This window comes from Coregonus clupeaformis, chromosome 16 (genome assembly GCF_020615455.1).
Source record: "Coregonus clupeaformis isolate EN_2021a chromosome 16, ASM2061545v1, whole genome shotgun sequence".
Lineage (NCBI taxonomy): Eukaryota > Metazoa > Chordata > Actinopteri > Salmoniformes > Salmonidae > Coregonus > Coregonus clupeaformis.
Window position 1 is genome coordinate 40,090,919 of NC_059207.1, and position 10,080 is coordinate 40,100,998.

The 10,080-nt window shown below is 44.1% G+C and overlaps 1 long non-coding RNA gene across 1 annotated transcript; it reads left to right on the forward strand.

Annotated features, from left to right (window-relative positions):
* The first annotated feature begins 290 nt into the window (after nt 1-290).
* LOC121584140 lies at nt 291-6,464 on the forward strand. Its single transcript, XR_006003661.2, has 4 exons — nt 291-333; nt 5,393-5,508; nt 5,705-5,834; nt 5,988-6,464. It is a non-coding gene; the product is annotated as an uncharacterized LOC121584140 (long non-coding RNA).
* The last annotated feature ends 3,616 nt before the right edge of the window (nt 6,465-10,080 follow it).

Sequence of the window (10,080 nt, forward strand, 5' to 3'; positions counted from 1 at the left end):
TGTATTATTTTAGTCTGGCTTTTTGAGCGGTATCAGCGATGGACTGATTAGCATCCTCTCGAGTCAACCGTGTGCTTACTTTACTGCGGGAAAACATTGATATGTTTGCTGTTACCCTCTGGACAGCAGATCATTAGTATAGCTAGTAGGCAAGGTTATGTAATCTTATTTAGTCTTACCTACTATGGTGGGTTTTAAATTAATTGCTATTCACACATTTGTTTTTGAGGTAGATTTACTGTCATGTTATTGATGCCAAATTGCAAACCTTATTTGTACCTTCTCTATTCCAGGACCAATGGGTGTGCCTGAGTCTTATCACCTCTCAACTAGGTAAGCTGTTTTAACCTGGAACACTGTGCTCCTGCTTTGGTCCATTTCAGTCATTGCTGGAAGTCCTGAAGAGCAGGGGTGTGTGAAGGGTTTTGTCCCAGGCCAACTCTTAACACCTGTGTTAAATAATATATATATACATACAGTGGGGGAAAAAAGTATTTAGTCAGCCACCAATTGTGCAAGTTCTCCCACTTAAAAAGATGAGAGAGGCCTGTAATTTTCATCATAGGTACACGTCAACTATGACAGACAAATTGAGAAGAAGAAAAATCCAGAAAATCCCTGTAGGATTTTTTATGAATTTATTTGCAAATTATGGTGGAAAATAAGTATTTGGTCACCTACAAACAAGCAAGATTTCTGGCTCTCACAGACCTGTAACTTCTTCTTTAAGAGGCTCCTCTGTCCTCCACTCGTTACCTGTATTAATGGCACCTGTTTGAACTTGTTATTAGTATAAAAGACACCTGTCCACAACCTCAAACAGTCACACTCCAAACTCCACTATGGCCAAGACCAAAGAGCTGTCAAAGGACACCAGAAACACAATTGTAGACCTGCACCAGGCTGGGAAGACTGAATCTGCAATAGGTAAGCAGCTTGGTTTGAAGAAATCAACTGTGGGAGCAATTATTAGGAAATGGAAGACATACAAGACCACTGATAATCTCCGTCGATCTGGGGCTCCACGCAAGATCTCACCCCATGGGGTCAAAATGATCACAAGAACGGTGAGCAAAAATCCCAGAACCACACGGGGGGACCTAGTGAATGACCTGCAGAGAGCTGGGACCAAAGTAACAAAGCCTACCATCAGTAACACACTACGCCGCCAGGGACTCAAATCCTGCAGTGCCAGACGTGTCCCCCTGCTTAAGCCAGTACATGTCCAGGCCCGTCTGAAGTTTGCTAGAGTGCATTTGGATGATCCAGAAGAGGATTGGGAGAATGTCATATGGTCAGATGAAACCAAAATATAACTTTTTGGTAAAAACTCAACTCGTCGTGTTTGGAGGACAAAGAATGCTGAGTTGCATCCAAAGAACACCATACCTACTGTGAAGCATGGGGGTGGAAACATCATGCTTTGGGGCTGTTTTTCTGCAAAGGGACCAGGACGACTGATCCGTGTAAAGGAAAGAATGAATGGGGCCATGTATCGTGAGATTTTGAGTGAAAACCTCCTTCCATCAGCAAGGGCATTGAAGATGAAACGTGGCTGGGTCTTTCAGCATGACAATGATCCCAAACACACCGCCCGGGCAACGAAGGAGTGGCTTCGTAAGAAGCATTTCAAGGTCCTGGAGTGGCCTAGCCAGTCTCTAGATCTCAACCCCATAGAAAATCTTTGGAGGGAGTTGAAAGTCCGTGTTGCCCAGCGACAGCCCCAAAACATCACTGCTCTAGAGGAGATCTGCATGGAGGAATGGGCCAAAACACCAGCAACAGTGTGTGAAAACCTTGTGAAGACTTACAGAAAACGTTTGACCTGTGTCATTGCCAACAAAGGGTATATAACAAAGTATTGAGAAACTTTTGTTATTGACCAAATACATATTTTCCACCACAATTTGCAAATAAATTCATTAAAAATCATTAATTTTGTCTGTCATAGTTGACGTGTACCTATGATGAAAATTACAGGCCTCTCTCATCTTTTTAAGTGGGAGAACTTGCACAATTGGTGGCTGACTAAATACTTTTTTCCCCCACTGTATACTGTATATACAGTGGGGAGAACAAGTATTTGATACACTGCCGATTTTGCAGGTTTTTCTACTTACAAAGCATGTAGAGGTCTGTAATTTTTATCATAGGTACACTTCAACTGTGAGAGACGGTTGAAGTGATCCAAAAATCCAGAAAATCACATTGTATGATTAAGTAATTCATTTGCATTTTATTGCATGACATAAGTATTTGATACATCAGAAAAGCAGAACTTAATATTTGGTACAGAAACCTTTGTTTGCAATTACAGAGATCATACGTTTCCTGTAGGTCTTGACCAGGTTTGCACACACTGCAGCAGGGATTTTGGCCCACTCCTCCACGGACTTTCAGCTCCCTCCAAAGATTTTCTTTTGGGTTCAGGTCTGGAGACTGGCTAGGCCACTCCAGGACCTTGAGATGCTTCTTACGGAGCCACTCCTTAGTTCCCTGGCTGTGTGTTTCGGGTCGTTGTCATGCTGGAAGACCCAGCCACGACCCATCTTCAATGCTCTTACTGAGGGAAGGAGGTTGTTGGCCAAGATCTTGCGATACATGGCCCCATCCATCCTCCCCTCAATACGGTGCAGTCGTCCTGTCCCCTTTGCAGAAAAGCATCCCCAAAGAATGATGTTTCCACCTCCATGCTTCACGGTTGGGATGGTGTTCTTGGGGTTGTACTCATCCTTCTTCTTCCTCCAAACACGGCGAGTGGAGTTTAGACCAAAAACCTCTATTTTTGTCTCATCAGACCACATTACCTTCTCCCATTCCTCCTCTGGATCATCCAGATGGTCATTGGCAAACTTCAGACGGGCCTGGACATGCGCTGCCTTGAGCAGGGGGACCTTGCGTGCGCTGAAAGATTTTAATCCATGATGGCGTAGTGTGTTACTAATGGTTTTCTTTGAGACTGTGGTCCCAGCTCTCTTCAGGTCATTGACCAGGTCCTGCCGTGTAGTTCTGGGCTGATCCCTCACCTTCCTCATGATCATTGATGCCCCACGAGGTGAGATCTTGCATGGAGCCCCAGACCGAGGGTGATTGACCGTCATCTTGAACTTCTTCCATTTTCTAATAATTGCGCCAACAGTTGTTGCCTTCTCACCATGCTGCTTGCCTATTGTCCTGTAGCCCATCCCAGCCTTGTGCAGGTCTACAATTTTATCCCTGATGTCCTTACACAGCTCTCCGATCTTGGCCATTGTGGAGAGGTTGGAGTCTGTTTGATTGAGTGTGTGGACAGGTGTCTTTTATACAGGTAACGAGTTCAAACAGGTGCAGTTAATACAGGTAATGAGTGGAGAACAGGAGGGCTTCTTAAAGAAAAACTAACAGGTCTGTGAGAGCCGGAATTCTTACTGGTTGGTAGGTGATCAAATACTTATGTCATGCAATAAAATGCAAATTAATTACTTAAAAATCATACAATGTGATTTTCTGGATTTTTGTTTTAGATTCCGTCTCTCACAGTTGAAGTGTACCTATGATAAAAATTACAGACCTCTACATGCTTTGTAAAATCGGCAGTGTATCAAATACTTGTTCCCCACTGTATATATAAACTCAGCAAAAAAAGAAACGTCCTCTCACTGTCAACTGCGTTTATTTTCAGCAAACTTAACATGTGTAAATATTTGTATGAACATAACAATATTCAACAACTGAGACATAAACTGAACAAGTTCCACAGACATGTGACTAACAGAAATTGAATAATGTGTCCCTGAACAAAGGGGTGGGGGGGTCAAAATCAAAAGTAACAGTCAGTATCTGGTGTGGCTGCATTAAGTACTGCAATGCATCTCCTCCTCATGGACTGCACCAGATTTGCCAGTTCTTGCTGTGAGATGTTACATTTACATTTACATTTTAGTCATTTAGCAGACGCTCTTATCCAGAGCGACATACAGTTAGTGAATACATATTTTTTTTATACTGGCCCCCCGTGGGAATCAAACCCACAACCCTGGCGTTGCAAACGCCATGCTCTATCAACTGAGCTACATCCCTGCCGGCCATTCCCTCCCCTACCCTGGACAACGCTGGGCCAATTGTGCGTCGCCCATGAGTCTCCCGGTCGCGGCCGGCTGCGACAGAGCCTGGATTCGAACCAGGATCTCTAGTGGCACAGTTAGCACTGCGATGCAGTGCCTTAGACCACTGCGCCACTCAGGAGCTATGTTACCCCACTCTTCCACCAAGGCACCTGCAAGTTCCCTGATATTTCTGGGGGGAATGGCCCTAGCCCTCACCCTCCGATCCAACAGGTCTCAGACGTGCTCAATGGGATTGAGATCCGGGCTCTTCGCTGGCCATGGCAGAACACTGACATTCCTGTCTTGCAGGAAATCACGCACAGAACGAGCAGTATGGCTGGTGGCATTGTCATGCTGGAGGGTCATGTCAGGATGAGCCTGTAGGAAGGGTACCACATGAGGGAGGAGGATGTCTTCCCTGTAACGCACAGCGTTGAGATTGCCTGCAATGACAACAAGCTCAGTCCGATGATGCTGTGACACACCGCCCCAGACCATCACGGACCCTCCACCTCCAAATCGATCCCGCTCCAGAATACAGGCCTCGGTGTAACACTCATTCCTTCGACGATAAACGCGAATCCGACCATCACCCCTGGTGAGACAAAACAGCGACTTGTCAGTGAAGAGCACTTTTTGCCAGTCCTGTCTGGTCCAGCGACGGTGGGTTTGTGCCCATAGGCGACGTTGTTGCCAGTGATGTCTGGTGAGGACCTGCCTTACAACAGGCCTACAAGCCCTCAGTCCAGCCTCTCTCAGCCTATTGTGGACAGTCTGAGCACTGATGGAGGGATTGTGTGTTCCTGGTGTAACTCGGGCAGTTGTTGTTGCCATCCTGTACCTGTCCCGCAGGTGTGATGTTCGGATGTACCGATCCTGTGCAGGTGTTGTTACACGTGGTCTGCCACTGCGAGGACAATCAGCTGTCCGTCCTGTCTCCCTGTAGCGCTGTCTTAGGCGTTTCACAGTACGGACATTGCAATTTATTGCCCTGGCCACATCTGCAGTCCTAATGCCTCGTTGCAGCATGCCTAAGGCACATTCACACAGATGAGCAGGGACCCTGGGCATCTTTCTTTTGGTGTTTTTCAGAGTCAGTAGAAAGGCCTCTTTAGTGTCTTAAGTTTTCATAACTGTGACCTTAATTGCCTACTGTCTGTAAGCTGTTAGTGTCTTAACGACCGTTCCACAGGTGCATGTTCATTAATTGTTTATGGTTCATTGAACAAGCATTGGAAACAGTGTTTAAACCCTTTACAATGAAGATCTGTGAAGTTATTTGGATTTATACAAATTATCTTTGAAAGACAGGGTCCTGAACTTGTTGACTGATGCCATGGCGGCAGCTACTAATTAGGGAGCAGCTGTGAAACAGAAGACTGCAGCCAAGCCAGCACTGGTCCACACCTGCCCTGTCTGTCGGGTGAGTAGTATTGATTGGTACTGTATGTGCCTTTAGGTTTTTCTCCATGTGTAGGCTATTGTACTAGCCTGTGTGTTAGTCTTTCATATGTGTAGTAGTTTGTTGCTTCGTATTGCTTAGTTTATCATTTGTGTCAACTTTGAATTCAATCTAAGCCACAGATTAACTTCCTCCATTTTGTACTTGACCTTTATAGATGCCATGTCTTTATAGAAGACATTCAAGCAGCACTTTGAGAGCAATCATCCCAAGTCTCTAATGGTCCTAGTACTGGTTAATGTGCAGGCCTAAGTGACCACACACACTCAAATGGACCTACAGCTGGGGTAAGATTCTTCCATCATTCACACACAGTAGACATAGTGTAAACCACCATGTTGTCAACAAAATGCTGTCCTCAATGCTTAAGTTGTATTGTCTATTGCTCAATCTGTGGAACTGCTGTGATCACTCATTATCTTTAATGTTGTGATTCACAGACACACGATGACCATGATTTGAATGCTGCAACTGAGACGGAATGACGTCATTGGGACACACGCTGAGACCCCCATTATGACTGGACTTGGGCCGGATATTTGCGACAATGTGTTTTTCATTCTGCTGGAGTTGACCTAGTATTTTACATAAAACCTACCTTACGCATCCAGTTTTTCCATTTGTAACTCACCCACCAAAATCACAATATGCTGTTTTACATTGTGCTATTTGTGCTGGTCTAATTGCTAAAATGGAAAAGCAGAAGAATCTGTGCGCTCTCAGATAGTAATAATAGTTCATATGGTGCTCTTCAATGTCCCATGTTTGTGACATTGATCAATACATTTAAGGTTGACTTAAATTCAGATGTTTAGATATTATGTATAACAGGTATATGTATGCATTGTTTACTATTTTTATTTATTTAAAACAATGTAATTGTTGGAGTTTAGGTGTTTGACGTGACTGATGGGCGACTAGGTGCATTCTTGTCAAATAAATATGCTTATTCATTCATGATTATGGATACATTCTGCAATGAGTTAATCTGGCTTTGAATCTGCAACAGAACATGTCAACAAGTTAGTTCTGAATTGCTTTAATACCGCAGTGCATTCTGACACTGACTTGAAACAGACTTCACCTTGTTCATGTAGTTGTCAGATATTATAAGGGATTCAATAAAGACCGCCACTGGCTGAAAGAGAAGAGGATCTGGTAAAATAAGAGTATGTTGCTAATATCATCTACAGTGAGGGAAAAAAAAGTATTTGATCCCCTGCTAATTTTGTACGTTTGCCCACTGACAAAGAAATGATCAGTCTATAATTTTAATGGTAGGTTTATTTGAACAGTGAGAGACAGAATAACAACAACAAAAATCCAGAAAAACGCATGTAAATTTTTTTATAAATTGATTTGCATTTTAATGAGGGAAATAAGTATTTGACCCCCTCTCAATCAGAAAGATTTCTGGCTCCCAGGTGTCTTTTATACAGGTAACGAGCTGAGATTAGGAGCACACTCTTAAAGAGGGTGCTCCTAATCTCAGCTTGTTACCTGTATAAAAGACACCTGTCCACAGAAGCAATCAATCAGATTCCAAACTCTCCACCATGGCCAAGACCAAGGAGCTCTCCAAGGATGTCAGGGACAAGATTGTAGACCTACACAAAGCTGGAATGGGCTACAAGACCATCGCTAAGCAGCTTGGTGAGAAGGTCACAACAGTTGGTGCGATTATTCGCAAATGGAAGAAACACAAAAGAACTGTCAATCTCCCTTGGCCTGGGGCTTCATGCAAGATCTCACCTTGTGGAGTTGCAATGATCATGAGAACGGTGAGGAATCATCCCAGAACTACACGGGAGGATCTTGTCAATGATCTCAAGGCAGCTGGGACCATAGTCACCAAGAAAACAATTGGTAACACACTACGCCGTGAAGGACTGAAATATTGCAGCGCCCGCAAGGTCCCCCTGCTCAAGAAAGCACATATACAGGGCCTTCTGAAGTTTGCCAATGAACATCTGAATGATTCAGAGGAGAACTGGGTGAAAGTGTTGTGGTCAGATGAGACCAAAATCGAGCTCTTTGGCATCAACTCAACTCGCCATGTTTGGAGGAGGAGGAATGCTGCCTATGACCCCAAGAACACCATCCCCACTGTCAAACATGGAGGTGGAAACATTATGCTTTGGGGGTGTTTTTCTGCTAAGGGGACAGGACAACTTCACTGCATCAAAGGGACGATGGACGGGGCCATGTACCGTCAAATCTTGTGTGAGAACCTCCTTCCCTCAGTCAGGGCATTGAAAATGGGTCGTGGATGGGTATTCCAGCATGACAATGACTCAAAACACACAGCCAAGGCAACAAAGGAGTGGCTCAAGAAGAAGCACATTAAGGTCCTGGAGTGGCCTAGCCAGTCTTCAGACCTTAATCCCATAGAAAATCTGTGGAGGGAGCTGAAGGCTCGAGTTGCCAAACGTCAGCCTCGAAGCCTTAATGACTTGGAGAAGATCTGCAAAGAGGAGTGGAACAAAATCCCTCCTGAGATGTGTGCAAACCTGTTGGCCAACTACAAGAAACGTCTGACCTTTGATTGCCAACAAGGGTTTTGCCACCAAGTACTAAGTCATGTTTTGCAGAGGGGTCAAATACTTATTTCCCTCATTAAAATGCAAATCAATTTATAACAAAAATGTTATAAAAAAAGTTATAAATTGATTTGCATTTTAATGAGGGAAATAAGTATTTGACCCCTCTGCAAAACATGACTTAGTACTTGGTGGCAAAACCCTTGTTGGCAATCAAAGGTCAGACGTTTCTTGTAGTTGTAGTTTCTTTGCAGATCTTCTCCAAGTCATTAAGGTTTCGAGGCTGACGTTTGGCAACTCGAACCTTCAGCTCCCTCCACAGATTTTCTATGGGATTAAGGTCTGGAGACTGGCTAGGCCACTACAGGACCTTAATGTGCTTATTTTTGAGCCACTCCTTTGTTGCCTTGGCCGTGTGTTTTGGGTCATTGTCATGCTGGAATACCCATCCACGACCCATTTTCAATGCCCTGGCTGAGGGAAGGAGGTTCTCACCCAAGATTTGACGGTACATGGCCCCGTCCAGCGTCCCTTTGATGCGGTGAAGTTGTTCTGTCTCCTTAGCAGAAAAACACCCCCAAAGCATAATGTTTCCACCTCCATGTTTGACGGTGGGGATGGTGTTCTTGGGGTCATAGGCAGCCATCCTCCTCCTCCAAACACGGCGAGTTGAGTTGATGCCAAAGAGCTCTATTTTGGTCTCATCTGACCACAACACTTTCACCCAGTTCTCCTCTGAATCATTCAGATGTTCATTGGCAAACTTCAGACGGGCCTGTATATGTGCTTTCTTGAGCAGGGAGACCTTGCGGGCGCTGCAGGATTTCAGTCCTTCACGGCTTAGTGTGTTACCAATTATTTTCTTGGTGACTATGGTCCCAGCTGCCTTGAGATCATTGACAAGATCCTCCCGTGTAGTTCTGGGCTGATTCCTCACCGTTCTCATGATCATTGCAACTCCACGAGGTGAGATCTTGCATGGAGCCCCAGGCCGAGGGAGATTGACAGTTCTTTTGTGTTTCTTCCATTTGCGAATAATCGCACCAACTGTTGTCACCTTCTCACCAAGCTGCTTGGCGATGGTCTTGTAGCCCATTCCAGCCTTGTGTAGGTCTACAATCTTGTCCCTGACATCCTTGGAGAGCTCGTTGGTCTTGGCCATGGTGGAGAGTTTGGAATCTGATTGATTGCTTCTGTGGACAGGTATATTTTATACACGTAACAAGCTGAGATTAGGAGCACTCCCTTTAAGAGTGTGTTCCTAATCTCAGCTCGTTACCTGTATTAAAGACACCTGAGAGCCAGAAATCTGTCTGATTGAGAGGGGGTCAAATACTTATTTCCCTCATTAAAATGCAAATCAATTTATAAAATGTTTGACATGCGTTTTTCTGGATGTTTTTGTTGTTATTCTGTCTCTCACTGTTCAAATAAACCTACCACTACAATTATAGACTGATCATTTCTTTGTCAGTGGGCAAACATACAAAATCAGCAGGGGAGCAAATACTTTTTCCCTCACTGTAGGTAACAAGCTAGCTATATAGCTTCTTTGCAAAAAACTAGCCTATTCATGGCACATTATAAATATCTGACTGCTACTAGGATAGTATTCTGTACAAGACCAAATGCATAAATAAGAAAAATATTAGTTAAAATATGGAATAGTAAATTAATGTTCAATATCTTTCGTTTTGGATCAAGGTAGCTAGCTAGCTGACAGCAAAGGTGTCCGCTAGAGATGACAAGCAGGAGCTTGCAGTGATTTGTAGTCCTCTGTAGCTCAATTGGTAGAGCATGGCGATTGTAACGCCAGGGTAGTGGGTTCGATCCCCGGGACCACCCATACGTAAAAATGTATGCACACATGACTGTAAGTCGCTTTGGATAAACGCGTCTGCTAAATGGCATATTATATTATTATTATTTGTAGTCTTGCATGAGGTCTACTTTGATGCTAATTAGCATTTTCGAATCTGAGAGTAAATAGGTT